This window comes from Danio rerio, chromosome 4, assembly GCF_049306965.1.
Source record: "Danio rerio strain Tuebingen ecotype United States chromosome 4, GRCz12tu, whole genome shotgun sequence".
NCBI classification, from domain to species: domain Eukaryota; kingdom Metazoa; phylum Chordata; class Actinopteri; order Cypriniformes; family Danionidae; genus Danio; species Danio rerio.
This window is the reverse complement of record NC_133179.1, coordinates 41,907,637-41,925,723: the sequence shown is the minus strand read 5'-3', so window position 1 is coordinate 41,925,723 and position 18,087 is coordinate 41,907,637. Positions and strand designations below refer to the sequence as shown.

General features: G+C 47.3%; 1 protein-coding gene across 2 annotated transcripts in view; it reads right to left on the bottom strand.

Moving 5' to 3' along the window:
- The window catches only part of si:dkeyp-123a12.2, a 29,480-nt gene extending 26,741 nt beyond the window's left edge, over window positions 1-2,739 (bottom strand). For both annotated transcript variants that reach the window (XR_012402180.1, XM_073947388.1), the window contains exon 1: window positions 2,698-2,739. The gene's annotated coding sequence lies outside the window, so the exon portion shown is untranslated. The remainder of the gene's footprint in view (window positions 1-2,697) is intronic.
- Between the last annotated feature and the right edge of the window lie 15,348 nt (window positions 2,740-18,087).

Sequence of the window (18,087 nt, the reverse complement as noted above, 5' to 3'; positions counted from 1 at the left end):
CTATAAGCTTCGGGAACTAATTCGTATGCACGAAGTATTGCTGATTTAACTGAATCATACTTTAAACTCTCTTCAAGTGAAAAAGTAGAATAAACTTCCATAGCCTTGCCTACAAGTTTACATTGCAGTAACAAAGACCAGAACTCAGGTGGCCAGTGCAATGAAGTCGCAATGCGTTCAAACGCATTAAAATAAGAATCAACTTCAGATTCTCTGAATTGTGGAACAAGCGCAATGTGCTTACTCAAGTCAAAACTTGAAGTGGATGAAGTCGACACCGGAGATACATATGAAGAAGAGGAAGAAGCTGGAACTGGCTGAATAGCCTCCACAGCCTTCTTTGAAGCGTCCAACTCGAGCTGGCGCAGTCTCACCTGCGTATCAGCCTCGATTTCGAGTCTGCGTATCTGCAAACGCAAGTCAATTTCAGCCCGACGGGTGTGCTCTTGCGCATCATAATAAAGACGTGCCACGCGAACTTTCAGTCGCGCATCATCTCGTGAACCTATGGAGAATGGGGAGAACGGTTCAAACGGTGGCAAACCAACATTAGTATCAACAGCGGCCTCCACCCCTGCTTCTGCATCTGTACTGCCACTACACACGTTCTGATCTCCCATATCTAAAGAAGTCACCACCTCATCACCAGGGCTTGCATGATCAGCCGTCTCATCCATTTCAATATTTGGCGTGATAAGAACATTAAGCTCAACCAACTGCTCTGTTAACTTTTGCTTAATTTCAGCTTTACGATCCTGTCTGTTAACTACCAGTTTAAAATGATCAGCAATCAAAAACAAGTCTTGTTTCCGACAAACGTCAAGCAGCTCCAATGAAAGACTCTTAACAAATTCCTCTAAACTGAACATTTTAAATTAAAGTGTCGCGTGCTCAAAAAGTGCTGCCAACTGCTACTTCTGCAACTTACCTAAATGTCAACTACTATACAGCAATTTCTGTTGCCATCAACACAGCTTTTCTTTGGTCATTTTTCTCAAAGATTACCATCTGATAAATTTAAGAAATATTAATTTCAAAAATTACTTTTTAAAATTATTTTCTTGATGAATTCAATTTATTCCAGATGATTTATTTTATCTTACCTTAATTGATCTTATTTAATGTCTCAGATAAATATCCGGAACGAGGCCCCATTTCATGTTACAATCCTTGATGGCAATTTGTCTAGGGTATTAAAAGGAGTAACATAAAGATGACCAAAGTATAAACTGATGTTTAAGAATGGCAAAAGAAAACACCAAACAACAAATTAGCACCGCAAAAGATTTATTGCTCCCACATTATTTACAATATTTACAAACCATAAGATAAATTTGAAAAGAACCAAGACAAATAGGAGAGGGAACTGAAGTTTGCGCATGGAAATCAAAGAAATAAATAACAAAAACATTCCCTTAATCTCCTCCCCAATCCACTAAATAAGAAAATAACAATATGAAAAGAAAAGTCTTCAGCGCAAAGCGCCCTGAACTTACTCTAACTAATAAATAAAAATACAAAATTAGCGCACTTCGCTAACTAGTGTGTCTATACATCAATAATCCTGCGTGCAAATATGTATGTCACGTGACTTACTATGTTGTTCCAGATCTCCCTTGTCAAGTCGCAGAAGGTTTTGAATGGAGCATTAGCGGGCTATAGATGTAGAAACACACGTCAGAACTCTCAAACAAATCTTACTCAAAGTCATCAGTTACTCACTCAAAACCAACATCAATAGATCTCAATCAAACCACACATCAGTAACAGCGACAACGCACACGGACACCACCAAACAGACAACACGCCAAAACAACAAGAGCTGATCTCTCCCCGTTGCCGCTTCCGTTTTTAAAGAGCTCTGCAACGAACGCGATTGGCAGAGAGAGAAGTCATCGTCACACGGTTGATTAGGATTGGCAGTCCTGTCAGCCAATAGTGCTCCAAAGTAGGCGGTACCTGAGAAAATGACAGGGCCGGTACAGAGAGAGAGAGAGAGAGAAAGAGAGAGACAGAAAGAACATACACGCAGCAAAACTGTGCGGTTCGTAACAGCCACCTAGACCTCAGTTTATGCTGTTTAATGCAGACATGGGAAAAGAACTGGATGATCATTGCAGCAGCTTGAGAATGTACCCGGGTGGCAAGAATTCTTGCCCAGATTAGTTATAAAGCTGGAAGAGCAGGCATTCATCCGGCACTGGCTTACAGCATGTGGGCCAAACATTGGCCAGGTTTGGCAGAGGTGGCACCGTCTTTAAGGCAGCATGCAAGACATGGGCCAGATGTCAAATGTAGTATTTGGGCCAGATGTTATAAATGGCAGTGCGAGTTTTCTGTATTCTGTAGCTTTTTTAAGGGCACACTCACACTATGCTATGCGAACTGTGCCAGGCCTGTTTCCTGTTTTGACTGTGTTCCACTGCATATCCAAACACTAAAACAATATAACTAAAGAAATGTCCACAGTTCTGAGCTTAATAAACACTCATAAGCACAGATTTCAGTATCAGAATGAGAAGGTTTCTGCTTTCTGTGATCCTCCTCCAGAAACACACTCGACATTAAAAAGTGTAAATGAAATCCTCAGAATGTTTTCAGCTCAGCAGTAAAGTCTCAGAAACACAAAGAGATGATCGACGGATAATCAGGCGACACTTATAGATGATATAAAGCACAGAAAGAGCAAACTCTCACCTCAAATAATGCCTGCAGATCTTCCTGTTCCTCCGCTGAACTGTTGAGCTGAACAACACATCTGAAAACTCTTTCACCTCAGGAAAACACGTCACATCCTGTTTAAGACATGAGGAAATAACCAGTCAGATGAAAAACCAAGACACACAAGTAGATAAGTGTAGTGGCAATTTTCTTTAAGGGGGCTCTCTCAGTGGTCAATAAGACAAATTCTTACCCAAAGTGTTTTTTAAAGTTTTATTCTTTGCAAAGAAGGTCACTCATACGTCAACAGTCATACGTCAACAACACTTTCTGCAGAGAGAGAGATGCGGAAACAGAGTGCGTTCTCTTTTTATTGAGTTTGTAATACCCACAAGGTCATCAGTGACATACAGGATAAATCACAGTTACATCAGCACTTCATTTTTGAACATTTCAGCCTTACATCCTATCCGAACATGTAGTTTGTTAAATCACCATGTACTTATCCAGATCTTGTCTGGTGATACACATATGTTAAAGTGGTCACACTTGATCTAACTTAAACAGTACATCCATGGAAGAATAAAAGAACAGACCATCATATAAATGAATTTCCACCACAATTTCTCTCTTTTTATCATTCATGGATAACACTAAATACATTATATACTAGTTTCATAATCACAATGTTAATCATTTAACAGGTTTCTGCACACTCCATATACACTAGAGATGTTCAAACACTCTTCTTAATATAGTTTATGTCAGGGTAGAAAGGGAACAGATTCAATAGCAGGTGAAACAAATTTATTCTTCTCAAAAACACACAAAATATCCTCAAAAGGCAGTTCAAAACTCAAAAAGCTGGACTCAGAAATTGGCGCCGTTCTGGGCGCTACCACCAGATGGCAGGAGAGCGCTCCCAAGGCTTCACTGGGCAGCAGAAGGAGAGATGAAAAGAATCAGGTGAGTTCCGGATATTACCGCCAGGGGGCGATAGAGCGATACCAAACGCTCGGCCAGCACCGGAGAAGAAGAGCCTTACGGGGTACTGCTGGGCGTTCTCCCTTGGTGGAGATTCAGTAGCGAGAATGGGACAGCCAGACCAAACCACAGCGAGCCGGATGACAGGACAAAGTATCAAAATAAAGGAGGGAGAGAAAAAACGAAACCAAAACAAGCAGGAGCTTGGAGTCTGGGGAAACAGGACACGACAAGACAGATTACTCACAATAGATATTAACGTACAAGCCTCATGAGCATGCAAAACGGACTGACGAAAGACAAGAGACAAGAGGAGACTAAATAGGGGAGAAATCAAGCAGCAACAGGTGAAGGAGAGGATCGCAAATTGATTACCAGGTCTCTAAGGCAGGGAAACAAAAAGCACGCGGACAAGAAGCACGTGGCCAGCTGTCAAAACAAAACCCACGTGCTCCAAACACACAAAGACAACGCAAACAGGTAAGTCATTCCATACTCTTTAACAGTTTACCCATTAAGATTTACTTTTGCAAACATCCCTCTTTCCTGGGAGCCGGGCTAAATGAATAATCTCTTTCATTGCGCTCCTGACCAAAATCAGACCCTCAGTCACCCCACAGAGGTTCAAACCACAAAAATCGGCTGTTAATTTGACATTATTATTGTTTCATACACAGTAGATTCTGTTAAACATTGCTTCAATCAGTTACAAATCACTAATACTCCACATCTATTGTTTACCATTACAATACATCCACAAACATAGGAACACGCTGTTGTTACTGCACTCTAAAATATTCATCACATTTACACTCTTCTCTCAGTTTTCATGTAAAGGATCACTCTTTTAAGATTAACTACAGAACATGTCAACTTATCAGGTTTGCTGGTTTTGTTGGGACAGACCCAATATACATTTAAGCAAGCAAAAAGTGATTTTACTCGCAAATACGTCAATTTTGTGAAATTCTTCAATTAAGTAACAGCCATTACCTAATTTTCACCCTCAATCTGTCACATAGCTGTCGCTATCATCAAAGTCATAGTCAAAATCATCACCCATGTCAATGTTCATACAGTTAGCTTCACCATCTGATGTGATGTTGACGCTGTGATCAATCTACTTACTGATCATGATACAAATCTAAATCTACATGGCAAACAGCATAATATCATTAGACCTATCCCCAGTACAGGTAACACTACAGTACAGGGCCAATAAATCCAATCTCCCTCTTTGAATGACAAACCAGTTTAGCAATGAACTGCTAGCTCGGTCAGGCACTTTTATTGCCATTCTCATGTGAACTAGGTTGTCAGAAATGGTTTGCTGGAATCAGCTAAATTAGAGGTGACTCTAGCAGCAATACCAGTGTTGTTCTCCTCAGACCACACATTCCAGCAAACAGAATGGATGGCAACGCATTTTCAGCTTTGATGATTTTCAAGCACAGCTATTCACCTCTCTTTTCTTGCTCCCTCTTTCGCCGGTCTGCGCTTTTTATCGGTGTTAAACTCAGAAGTTACACACACACACCTCTTGACTTTGTTGTTGTTTCTCCACAGCTGTGACCTTGCTTCACTCAGATAGCAACTCACTGTTTTCTTCAGACAGCTTCAGTGCCTCTCTTTCTCTCCTACTCCCTTGTGTATCCTCCTCAGGTCATGGAACCCCTTCTGCGTTTGCTAGCATTCACCCACAGCACCCTCTCCGCAACCTTCACCGCTGTTGCAGTGGTCTGTAGAACTTTGAATGGATGCAACCAGCGTTTCGTTCTCCAGCTCTTTCCCCTCAGGTCTCCAAGCAGCACGAAATCACCAGGCCTCAATCTGTGCACTGGCCTTTCTGCAGCCTTCCCCTGGGCAGTCTTTACCCTCAGCACACTTCCACATGCTATCTTTCATCTCGCAGCCAGATTGTCTCCACTTGATTTTCTCCAGTCCATGTCCTATAAAGAAGAACAGACATTGTTGTTATTGTCAGCAGATAATAAAGTACAATCAGAACTGTCTCATCTCGGGACGCTGCGACTTTTGCTGCCTCTTCTGCCCTGGAGATACCTGCAGATACAGAATCTTTGTTATTAGTGCGCTGGGCATTTACAAATGGCCAGTTTGTCAGGTAGTAAAAATTTTCTGTGTTTCCACAAAGCTCCAAAATCATGAGCTGCTCCCCAAACGCATATCTCGAATCTGTATAAACTGTGACTTTCATTTCTGTCATTAACTTACATACTTCTGTCAACGCCACAAGCTCTGCGTCCTGTGGAGACTAGTGCCCTGGTAATTATCCAGAGGTCACCACATCAAATTCAGTTGTCACTGCATTACCAACCTTATTCTGGCTTGTTTGTGGATCTTCAAATGCCAAACCATCCACAAAGAGGACATAGTCACAATTTTCAAGTGATTCGTCAGAGATGTCAGATTATGGTTAAACACCTGTTCCAGTGGTGTTTAACAACATTGATGTTCCTCCCCATCTTCCTCAATAGGAAAAAGAGTAGCAACATTCAAACCCCTGCATCACTTAACAGTCACATTTGACATATCTAAAAAGATAGTGTGATATCTCAGTCAGCGAGCTGTTGACAAATGCAATGTTTTCTGTTTTTGAAGTATCATTGACACTGTGTGCGGCACCATCAATCTTAAATCAGAATAACCAACAAAATCTCTTGAAGCCATAACAGCTTTTTTCCCGAGCCGCCACTGCTCTTAAGCATTGTGGCAGGCCTGCTACTACAGGGTCAAGTTTGCTCGAAAAGTAGGTCACAGGTCACAGCCTACTTCCATGGTCCTGTAAGAGTAATGACGTCATAAATCCACTCTTTCCATCTACCATCTGAACGAATGGTTTTGTTCAAACAGGTAAGCCTAAAGTAGGTACCCCAGCCATTTGTATTTCATGTTTACAAATGCCTGCTCTGCTCCTGTTGTCCAGGCTAGCTTATCTGTAAATCTGATCCACTTCCCTAAAGTTAGGGTTCTCAGGGGCTGTTCGTAATTGCATAATTTGGAATGAATATGCGACAGTCTGAGCACTTTCCTAAAAAGGACATTTGTTTTTTTGTTAGTGATTTGGGTACATTTTTTTATACCTCTCACCCTTTTTTCAGACAGAGATTTAGTGTGTGGAGTAATGACGTCCCAAAAATGTCACTTTTTGTTTGACAAGTGAAGTTTATTTACAAACAAATTTCGAGAGGATCACGTGCTTATGATTGCTAGCGGCTGGATCCGCATTATCCAATTCACTACGCTCCAATCAGATGACTCCTAAACTACTATAAATACCCTGGGTTTCATTCCACCGCTAAAGCAGCTACTTTCTACAAGCTACCATCTACAATCTACAATCTACAAACTACAAGCTACAAGCTACCAGCTACAATCTAAAAGCTACCAGCTATAATCTACAAGCTACCAGCTATAAGCTACAATCTACAGCAGCAGCAGCAACAACAACAACTACTACTACTATTACTACTTCAAAACAACTCTAACAATTGCATCAACAACTTCAACAAAACATCAAACCTTCCACTTCAACGCATCTGCTGTGTCTTAATCCCTATTCTCCAGCAAAATGACAGCCAAAACTTCAAAGCTATTGCAATGAAACTGAACCCTTACCTTTTTCCTAGCTGTGCACATGCTATGCACATGAAGGGAAGCTTTGCAAAATAACTATACCAAACATTTAGACTAAACATTTATAAATCTTTTGAATAACAAGACTAGAGTGAACAATGATTTTAACTAAAGATACTTGCCTCTCAAGCCTCTTGCCCGTCCACTGATCCATAACATTTAACAGCTTGTTTGCTGGAATGTTCAGCAGAGCAACAGCTCAAGTCATAAACAATGGTGAACTTGATCAACAAAATGGCCGCCGGGCTTTTTCACCTTTGGCACGCCCGATTGCCACTCCTTTAAGCCAATAGCTGTAAGGAGAAGTGTCACCATCTAATGAGCTCTCTGGAGAAGGTCCCGCCCTCTCTCTTGACTCTGTTGAAAGTCTTTATAAATGAAGTTGGCCCAGACACGCTTGTGAATGTAGTTAAGTCAAGATACCAACAAAATGTTATTCATGGATTAAAGTAAAGCCAATTACTAACATTCCATTCACAGTTTCACTAAGTGGTGACATCGCCCTTGAAGTCTTATAGAGTTCAGAGTTTGATGTTGGCAACTGAAGAAGAAAAAAATAATTTAAAAAAATAAATAATAATAATAATAAATAAAATAATAATAATAATCTAATAAAGGCCCACACCCTCGATGCAATATTTCTCAACTTGCTTGGAATTGCGTTGTCACCCTGATACTAACTTCTGGTTTCTGATTGCAGGTCTAACCCGAGGATCTAACACGGGCGTTTCAGCTCTCCCTTCCTTAAACTTATTCTGCTCCAATCTACAATCTGCAAGTACCGAACCTGCAACAGTGAATTTGTTAATCAAAAAAGAATCGATAATAAATTCATGATAGTACCATTCTTGCCCCACTGTTCAGCGACTTGAAAATTCTCTGGCAAAAACGCTTGACTATTGGTCTTCGCTCCTCACATTTCTATATTCCTCAGCATTTAACAGCACTATTCTTTCTGACGAATACTCGCTGATTTACCATGAAATAAACCAAGCCATTTCCCTCATCAGAATAGCCGGTTGCAACGCCTGGCAAAAATTTATATTTCATTTGCCTTCAAAATCATGCCAATCCACCCAGACTTGTAGCGTCTTTTGGCATCAATTTTCGCTCACAATTTTACTTTGCAGTCCGACTAACTTCAGCTGCAAAAGTAGCCCCAAAATTTTAACATGCTTTTAGAAGCATAATGTTGGATTTTTATCTATTGTAATATTGTTTGTTGTTGTTGAGGGAAGAAGAAGACAGGGTCGGCGATTCAGGTAAGCAAATGTTTTTATTAATTTCAAACGCCACCACACATGTAGCAGTGAGTGTGTGTGTGTGTGTGTATATGTGTGTTCTCTCTCTCCTCCCGGCTGCTCCTTCTCTTCTCCTTAAGAAGGGTGTCTCTCCGGCTCAATCACTAGAATAAACAGGTGTTATTTATTATTTCTGATTGGCCTGCTGATTAGCCGCCGGGCTCTGAGCATGCTCTCCCCCCTCATTAGGTGTTTGATCATGCTTACCTCTCCACATACCCCCACCGCCCGCCTCAGGCCGGGGAGCCGTCCGGCCTGCAGCCCTCCCCCCCCCCCCCCGCCCTGGAGAGGAAGTCCGCTACAGCCATCTGCACCCCTGGTCTGTGGATCACCTTGAATTTAAAAGGCTGTAATGCTAGATACCAACGGGTGATCCGCGCGTTGGTATCCTTCATACGGTGGAGCCACTGGAGAGGAGCATGATCTGAACAGAGGACGAATTCCCTGCCCAGGAGGTAATAACGAAGAGTGAGAACGGCCCACCTTATCGCCAAACACTCCTTCTCTATGGTGCTGTACTTAGCCTCACTCTTACTGAGTTTGCGGCTAATGTACAGCACCGGCCGTTCCGCTCCTGCCACCTCCTGGGAGAGAACCGCCCCCAGACCCCGATCGGATGCGTCCGTCTGTAAAATAAAGGGGAGAGCAAAATCAGGAGCGTGCAATAGCGGCCCCCCGCAAAGTATAGATTTTACCTTTGAGAAGGCCTGTTGGCACTGCTCCGACCATTGGACGGTATCCGGTCCCTCCTTTTTAGTGAGATCGGTCAATGAGCTGACAAGGGCCGAATAATTAGGGACAAAACGCCTATAATATCCTGCCAGCCCCAAAAACTGTCTCACCTCCTTTTTGGTCTTAGGTCTCGGACAGGTTGCAATAGCTGCAGTCTTATCAATTTGGGGCTGCACCTGCCCGTGACCTAAGTGGAAGCCCAGATACCTTACCTCCACTCGCCCAATTGCGCACTTCCGTGGGTTGGCCGTAAGCCCGGCCCGTCTCAGCGCTGACAATACCGCCCTCAAATGTTGCGTATGCCGCTGCCAGTCATTACTGTAAATGATGATGTCATCTAAATAAGCAGCGGCATATGCTGCGTGAGGGCCGAGTATTTTATCCATCAGGCGCTGAAACGTCGCCGGTGCCCCAAACAGCCCGAACGGAAGCGTCACAAATTGGTGTAATCCGAACGGCGTAGTGAAGGCTGTTTTTTCGCGGGATATTGGAGATAAGGGGATCTGCCAATATCCCTTTGTTAAATCCAATGTCGAGTAATACCGAGCAGCACCTAACCGGTCGAGCAACTCATCAATACGCGGCATTGGATAGGCGTCGAATTTCGACACAGCATTGACTTTTCTATAATCCACACAGAACCGGACCGAGCCGTCCGTCTTAGGTACCAAAACAATCGGGCTGGCCCAGTCGCTGTGGGATTCTTCTACTACTCCCATTTTCAACATATTACTCAATTCTTCCTGAATCACTTTTTTCTTGTGTTCAGGCAGGCGATACGGCCGGGTCCTAACGACCACGCCCGGCTCGGTCTCGATGTGGTGCTGAATTAAATTAGTTCGACCGGGTAGGGGTGAGAACACGTCAGAATACTCTCGTTGAAGGTGTCGGATATCGATGAGCTGGCTAGCCGAGAGATGATCGCCCCCGGTGACCAGAGCGCCCGGCCGCTGTCGGCCGGTGCTCTCTGGCCCCAGGTCATCCTCATTTGTAACCAGCGTAGCCAGCATCACCTCCTCCGGCTCCCTCCACTGTTTTAACAGATTAATATGATATATTTGACGTGAACCAGCCCTATCCGAACGAACTACCTCATAATCGAGATCGCTGACTCGTCGTGTGACCACAAACGGCCCTTGCCACTTGGCGAGTAATTTAGAGCTGGAAGTGGGTAGCAGTACAAGTACTTTATCTCCCTGTGAAAATTTACGGAGTTTAGTGCCCTTATCATATCGCCGGCGTTGGTCATCCTGGGCCTTAAGCAAATTCTCTGTAGAGAGCCGCCCCAGTGTGTGGAGTTTTGCTCTAAGGTCCAGAATATATTGAATTTCATTTTTACTATTAGAAGGCTCGTCCTCCCAAGCCTCTCTAACAACATCCAAAACCCCTCTGGGCTGTCTGCCATAGAGAAGCTCGAAGGGGGAAAACCCCGTGGAGGCTTGGGGAACCTCCCGCACAGCGAATAATAAGGGCTCCAACCACTTATCCCAATTTTTCGCGTCCTCGTGAACGAATTTACGGATCATTGATTTAAGCGTGCGATTAAATCTTTCCACCAGCCCGTCTGTTTGTGGGTGATAGACGCTGGTGCGAATAGATTTAATGCCCAATAATCCGTAAAGCTCGCGCATCGTGCGTGACATGAACGCGGTGCCTTGATCAGTGAGAATCTCCTTGGGGATTCCCACACGGGAGATGAGGCGAAACAGCGCCTCCGCAACGCTCTTTGCTGAGATATTACGGAGCGCGACTTGCTTCGGGTATCGGGTTGCATAATCCACCAGAACTAATGCAAACCGGTGCCCGCGTGCGGATCGCTCTAATGGCCCGATGAGATCCATACCAATTCTCTCGAAGGGGATCTCCATAATCGGTAAAGGGCGCAACGGCGCTTTTGGGGTGGCCGGCGGATTTACCAGCTGACATTCACTGCACGCAGCGCACCATCTGCTGACGTCACCGTGAATGCCCGGCCAAAAGAATCGGGTCATGAGGCGATTTAGTGTGGCCGCCTGACCTAAATGTCTGGCCATAGGATTAGAATGAGCCGCCTGAAAAAGCATTTCCCGGCGGCTCTTTGGTACTAATAACTGGGTTGTATTTTCTTTTGTCTGAGTGTCTTGGGTCACTCGATACACCCTATCATTAATAACTGCAAAATACGGATAGGAGAGGGGTCGATCAGGCTGGAGGATTTTCCCATCAATAACCTGCACTCTTTCGAGTGCATGTTTTAGTGTATCATCACGCGACTGCTCAAGGGGAAAGTCTTTACACCGGGAAATTCCCAGCCCTTCCCCTGAGTCAGCGCGTGACGTCACTGCTTGGGATTCCCCCAGCTGAGCGTCACGTCCCCTATCCAGCGATTTCTTCTTCCAAGAAGCACCCGCACATAAAACTCCCAATAATCTATTAAATCCAGGCCAATTAGTTCCCAGAATTAGCGGGTGTTTGAGGTGCGGGTTAACTGCTACCTCTACTCTATGCTTTTTCCCCCGGAATTGAATGTCTATTGCCGTTAGCGGGTAGTGAATTATATCCCCGTGCACACACCTTACCCTTACCGTGCGGCTCATATCCAATGCCGGGTCTTGAAGCAGGCTTTGGTGGATGGAAGTCTGGTTACACCCCGAATCCACCAAAGCTTGATACGTACCCCCTTTCATACTCACAGGTATCCGGTATAGCCCGTCGCGACCGGGGGCGATGACTGGCGCGGCGGGTACGCGGATCAACGCACTCACCTCCTTTGCGGAGCAACTTTTTAGTGCGCTATCCTCGCGCCCGCGGCGCCAATGCATCGGCCCAGACCTTCCCACTATACCCCCGGGGCCAGCAGGACCAACCGATTGAACCGGAGAGAGACCTGACGCTGTTTTAGAAGCAGCCAGGGGTCGAAACTCCACCCCTCCGTCCTGATAGGCGCACCCCTTCAGCGAGACCGGCTGCGGACCCGCCTTTGCGCACTGCTGTCTGGGTGCTGGTGTGGGCGGTCTCCGCACTCTGGGCCTGGGAACAGGACGGGAGAGAGAGAGAGACAGAGAAAGAGGGGGAGAAGAGAGAGAGGTTATCTCGCCGACCCTGGACCTCGCTACCAGGTGATCCTCCGCCAGCTGGATGGCCATTTCCAGATCGTTCGGCCGGTGGCACTGGACCCACTCCGATGTTCGGGAGGGGAGGCAGGCGATGAACTGCTCCAGCACCACGGCATCCATCAGCTGGGCTGTAGTTCGGCCATCCTGCACCAGCCATCTGCGGCAGGCGTCACGGAGCTGCTGAGCGAACACAAAGGGCCGGCCGTTTTCCTCCAGCTCCATGGAGCGAAAGCGCTGACGTTGCTCTTCCGGGTTGCGGCCGGCCCGCTGGATAATGGCTCGCTTTAGGTGAGCGTACACCAGGAGATTCCGAGCCGGTAGCTGCTGTGCGGCGATCTGTGCTTCTCCCGACAGCAGTGGGATGACTCGTACCGGCCACTCGGCCCGCGGCCAGCCACACGCCTCCGCTAACCTCTCGAAGAGGTCCAAAAACACTTCCGGATCGTCCTCCGGTGCCATCTTCTGTAGCGAGATGGGAGGGTGGGCGGCAGATGTCGGAGCGGGCCGGATCTCCTGGTTCAGCAGACTCCGGATTAGCTCGCGGTCCTCCCGCTGGGCCTCTACGAGGACTTGAAAGCGTGGTTCCAGATTTTCCCTCAGCTCCACCAGCGCATGATGTTGTTGTTGGTGGAGGATAGTGAGCGTCTGGATGACTTCCGCACATGGATCGGTAGACGGAGTAACCATTCTGGCAGCGAAGTTTCTTCTTCTTCCCGGGCTTCGGCACCACTGTAATATTGTTCGTTGTTGTTGAGGGAAGAAGAAGACAGGGTCGGCGATTCAGGTAAGCAAATGTTTTTATTAATTTCAAACGCCACCACACATGTAGCAGTGAGTGTGTGTGTGTGTGTATATGTGTGTTCTCTCTCTCCTCCCGGCTGCTCCTTCTCTTCTCCTTAAGAAGGGTGTCTCTCCGGCTCAATCACTAGAATAAACAGGTGTTATTTATTATTTCTGATTGGCCTGCTGATTAGCCGCCGGGCTCTGAGCATGCTCTCCCCCCTCATTGGGTGTTTGATCATGCTTACCTCTCCACATCTATTAACTACAAAATCCCGCACATTAACCATCTGCTTGATAATTTTCTCCTCGCCCCTGGCTAAATACACGATTATCATCCAAAAGGTTTCGAGGATATAGGGATATCCCCCTCGCAGAGGAGAAAACAGCTGGTCCCAGCACTTCTATAGAATTCCTGTGTATCAACCAAGATTCGATAAAAATTTAGTCATCCCTTCCTAAGGAGAAAACCATCTGCATAAGCTCCCTTTCTCAAAATTTCCTCGAGAACAAACATGCACTAAATGCGAACTGTTATCTATTGTCGGGCATTTCAAGTTTGCTATGCGCATAATTCCCCAAGGCCGCCCGTTTATACTCAACTCCTTCAGCTCTCCTCTTCGGTCCCCAGTTTAGAAGATGCAATAACTCTTCTAAACCCCGTCGCAATGAACTTTCATGGATTTATTTCCTTAAGCAATGGAACGGCTGTTCCTTTTCTACAGCAACCTAAATTCTTCTATGGTGGATATTAACTTATTCACTGACACTGCCCCCTCACCCAGGTTTGGTGGCTTTTACCATGGTCACTGGTTCGCTTCAACGTGGCCCCCATAAGTGCTCAGTTGACCCAAAAAAATCAGCAATCATCTGCCCTTTTCGAACTACCCATAGTCGTAGCTGCTCTCCTGTGGGGAAACAAATGGTCCATCTCTAGTATTCTAGTTTATTGTGATAACGAAGCCCCCCTTCATTGCATTAATAAAGGATGCTCGCATGCACTTTCAATTATGCCCTTATTAAGACACCTTGTTTAGAAGTCAGCCCTAAAACAATTCATTATGACTGTTGAACATGTTTCAGATTGCAAAAATCAAATTGCTGATTCGCTCTTGCTTTCTTTTTCAGAAATTTCGGCTCTTGGCACCAGAAGCAGAACAGTATCCAACACCTGTCCCAAATTATTCACAAATGATATTGCCATAAACCCCTATTGCATCCAGCCTGTACACAGAATGCCATGTTTACTCTGGCTATTTTGGCTTCCTGAGGTGTTCAGTAATGGCTATTGCATCCAAATTTAACCCTGCCATACACCCTACAATATCTGATCTAACATTGCTGAATGCCGAAACCCTTGCCTTTTTTATTAAGCAAAGCAAAACAGATCAGACAGGCAAAGGGCATTTCATTTACATATTTGATATTTTTCCCCCACACAGCCATTCCAAACTCTCCTAGCTTTTCTCCATTTAAAGAGATCAAAGGAGTCTGACCCACATGCCCCACTTTTTACTGAAGACGCTAAACATCCAGTAACCCGTTTTTGGTTTCAAAACACCTGAAAGAAGTCCTTCGCCTTTCGGGCTTCTCCCCTGAATTGTTTTCCAGCCATTCATTTAGAATTGGGGCAGCCACCACAGCAGCTCACAAAGGTGTATCAGCTCATCCAGACCCTAGGCCGCTAGTCCTCCGATGCCTTCAAAGCTTACATTCGCCCCAGCCAATCCCACCTCAGGACAGCCCAGCTAGCCCTAACCAGCTAATACCACACTCCAACTAAGGGTCCGAGCTCTACCCTACGTAGGCTTGAGTGTGTGTACGTGTGCGTGCGTGTGTGCATGTGTAAGGGTGCTCATGGGTATGTGTGTATTTGCATGCGCAGATACGGTGTGTGGATGCACATGTATACATGCATATTTGCACGTGTGTATGTATATAGGTGCGGGCGTACGTTTAGGTATGCATATGCATGTGCAAGCGAATGAGTATGTGAGTCTATGGGTGCGTGCATATGTTGTACAGGTTGTACGTATGCTACTAAGCCTGCTATGCTCCTTCCCTCACCATGCTTTGACCTCTGCAGGGGTTCAAACTGAGCTTCGACTCTCGCAGTCACCCCAAGCCCATTCTCGGCCTCCACTTCACTTCCATCTCCAGTAAGAGCCTTCACTACCCCCTCCCTCCTCCAGAGTCTTACTGCCCCGTTGAGATCCTCCGCCTGGCAATTATCTGCCCCTTCTTTCTTCCTTACAGGGTTGAGTGCTTCCGCTACCTTTACCCTTCTTTGATCTTCTCCCTTATCTCCTTAGCCTTCTATTTCCCAATTTCTTTCCCAGCGTTGAGTTCTCCGCTGTTTTCTTTTAGCATCGCTCATTTCGCTATTTTTCTTCCTTCCGCTTAGGCCCTCAATCCTCAGCTCTAACTCTCGCAGGAGTGACTAAAATGAGCTTCAACTCCTGCAGGAGAGTCCCCAACCCCCCTCCACCCCCCACTCCTAAACTACTATAAATACCCTGGGTTCCCCTTCGGTTGGGGAACTCCAGTGCTATAAGTGGATTTGATGTTATAATCCACGTATGGGAGGATTCGGTTCAGAAGCCGCTTGTCTGAAAGAGTATTGAACGGGCCAATGAAAACAATGAATTGGCAGAGTAAGCTTGCGCAGGTGTGCTGCATCGCCAATTAACTGAGCATATAAGCACACCTGGCGCCAGCAAACGCCATCCTGTTCGCTTCAGAGACTTTTCTGATCGAGTTCATGAGGGTTCCTCTTGCTGATCTACAGCGACGTCGAGTGAACGAGTGCCTCCCGGTCCAAAGCGAGTCTACGCAGCGGCAGATGGTCGAGCTGGGTTTCTCCCTTGCCTGGCGTTCCTTTGGGTCCGGTCCTCCAGAGCGGTGCGTATTGTTGCAATTTCCTAAAAGAGCAACACAGTCGTGCAGCACGTCCTTTTCAGAATGGCGCTTCGACTGTGCGTTTCAGGTTGCGGGGGTTTCCTGGCTCCGGATGATGGACACGATCACTGCATTACATGTTTGGGGGTCCAGCATGTTAGTGTGGTGCTCGGGGGTGGTTCATGTCGTCACTGCGATGCCAAGACCGTCGCGCAGTTGAGATCGCGGCTAGCTTTCATAAGAGAGCGAGCCACCCCAGTCTGCTCTGCAGCAGGCGATCGGACAGATCTTAGGGTTTCAGCGGGAGATAATCTGCCGCCCAAGGGCTCGCGGACCTCTCGTTCCTCTAAACGCTCCATCCAAGCTTCGGGTGTTGGGAGTGATCCGTCTAACCAGATGGTAGCTCTCACGCTCGCTGACACCGGAGACCAGATGTCCTCCGCGGCATCGGAGGGTGGGCTTTCATTGTCCGACGATGATCCGGACCCGCTCACCCCCTCTGGGCAAGCACGCGCCGTCAAAACTGATCCTGAAGCGGACATGTTAGCCATGCTTTCCTGCGCTGCTTTGGCCGTCGGGTTGGAGATGATCCTTTGATGATCCTTGTCCCCTTCTTCCCGGAGGTGCACAGTAGGCTCACGCAGTCCTGGAGGGGACCTTTCTCTGCCCGCGCTGCGTCCGCCTCTGCCCTCACCACCCTTGATGGTGGAGCTGCCAGGGGGTATGAGGTGATCCCGCTGGTGGAGCGCGCCATTGTGGTCAATCTCTGTCCGCGTGGCGCCCCTACTTGGCGCGGTCCGTCCCGTCTCCCGTCCAAAGCCTGTAGGTTATCTGCCTCCCTCGGAGCAAGAGCTTACAACGCTGCGGGCCAGGCTGCTTCCACCTTGCACGCGATGGCCACCTACCAGCGCTACCAAGCGCAGGCGCTGACTGAGCTGCACGAGGGTGGGTCTAACCCAGGCTTGTTACATGAGCTGCGCACCGCGACTGACTATGCTCTTCGGACTACTAAGTCCGCCGCGTGTGCGCTGGGGAAGACGATGTCCACACTTGTGGTCCAGGAACGCCACCTCTGGCTAAACCTGGCTGATATGCGCGATGTTGACAAAGTTCGCTTTCTTGACTCGCCCATAACCCAGGCTGGCCTGTTCGCCGACACCGTCGGTAAATCCACCCAGCAATTCAGGGCGGTGAAGGAGCAGTCGGATGCGATGGCCAATGTCATCTATTGGCGGGACCGTAAGCCCGCTCCGTCTGCCGAGCCATCCACCTCTGCTGCTCCTCGCCGAGAGCGCCCGCCAACGGCCGCTGCCCCGCCTCCGCCTCCGGCGAAGCGGGCGTGTCGAGCAAGCCGGAAGCCGGTAGCCCCTCCTGCCCAGGGTGCCGCTAAGTCCGGTAAACGGCCGCGAAGCGTCCCTGAGACAGGCCATCCAGAGAAGAGGAAATTTGCTCTTTCCCCGCTAGAGGGCGGGGCCCATATTCCAACTTTACTTTTCAGTGCCACCAAAAATTCAGTCAAAGAGCACTTTTCCCTTTCCCCGGATGTGACAGCTCAAGCCCTGTGAGTCTGGGACGCGCCGCCTCTCAGCTCACAGGGTCTGCATGCTCCGCCAACGGCTCACGGGCGCTGGGGGGATGGTCTCCTTTTTCCCAGCCCCCAAGCCCCCTCACTGGAGTTAGGGTGCGGAGGCAGAGCGATTCGCTCTCCTCCAGCTCTTCTGTGGGACCCTCGCGCTTCCCGGATCAGCACACCTGCTCCGCGCTGCCCCACCACTGGTACATCAGCAGTTGTTGCGATGACGCCATTAGCGAGGGCTCTGCCTGCCTGGTTAGCGCGGGCCAGTCCCTCGCGGTGGCTCATACGCACAATCAGACTCAGCTACGAGCTTCAGTTCTCGAAACGGCCTCCCAAGTTCACGGGCATGTATTTCACCAGAGTCAACCCCCTGTCCGCCCCTGTTTATGAGAGGAGATTGCTGCCC